This window comes from Eriocheir sinensis, chromosome 54 (assembly GCF_024679095.1).
Source record: "Eriocheir sinensis breed Jianghai 21 chromosome 54, ASM2467909v1, whole genome shotgun sequence".
Taxonomy (NCBI): Eukaryota; Metazoa; Arthropoda; class Malacostraca; order Decapoda; family Varunidae; genus Eriocheir; species Eriocheir sinensis.
Window position 1 is genome coordinate 7,421,709 of NC_066562.1, and position 1,189 is coordinate 7,422,897.

Genomic DNA, 1,189 nt, shown 5'->3' on the forward strand with positions numbered 1-1,189 from the left:
GGGCCAATAGGATTTCAGGATTACAAAACCCGTACCAATAGGATTTCAGGACTACAAAACGTTGGTCAATAGGATTTTATAATTAAGAAACGGGGGCCAATAGGATTTCAGGATTACAAAACGCGTACCAATAGGATTTCAGGATTACATAAAGTGGGCCAATAGGATTTTAGGATTACAAAACTTGGGCCAATAGGATTTTAGGATTACAAAACGTGTGCCAATAGGATTTCAGGATTACATAAAGTGGGCCAATAGGATTTTAGGATTACAAAACGCGTACCAATAGGATTTCAGGATTACATAAAGTGGGCCAATAGGATTTTAGGATTACATAAAGTGGGCCAATAGGATTTTAGGATTACAAAACGTGTGCCAATAGGATTTTAGGATTACAAAACGTGTGCCAATAGGATTTTAGGATTACAACACGTAGGCAATAGGATTTCAGGATTACAAAACGTGGGCCAATTGGATTTCAGGATTACTAAACGCGTACCAGTAGGATTTCAGGATTACAAAAGGTGGGGCGATAGGATTTTAGGATAACTTCTGTATTAAGACATATTCACCACTCTCCCCATCCTCACGATAAAAATAGGGAACGTTCAGACACACTTAACTAAACTTTAAATATTTTCACGAACATTTTCCCCCAAAAAACTTCCCATTCTGGAACATCAGCAAATCAAGCCTTTCAAATCTTCATCCATTTCTATTTTTATCATTTTCAAAACTGTCAACTATTCCTCTCGCGGCATTCCAAATAATTTTCAACACCCACAAACACACACACAAAATATAACTTCCGTATTCCACAACATTAGCCAACCAAGTCTTGCAAATGTTCATCCCTTTAACTTGCATCACTCAAAACATTCAACTATTCTTTTCATATAATTCCAAATCGTGTTTAGGACTCCTTCTCCCCCCCTCAACCATGCTAAAAAAATTCCTACGGATTCAATAATATTAGTCAAAGAAGTTTTAGAAATCTTTATCTCCTTAACTTTCAGGATTCAAAACTTTCAGCCATACTATCTCCTCACGAATTTTTAAGACGTCTCAGAACACCACGAAGCCCAACGCCCATATCCTCAGACACCTCCAGCACTCCCAACAACCATATCCCAAGACCACAAAGGAGATGAGTCAAGTTCTCATAAGCACTTCTTCACCCGAAATTGAC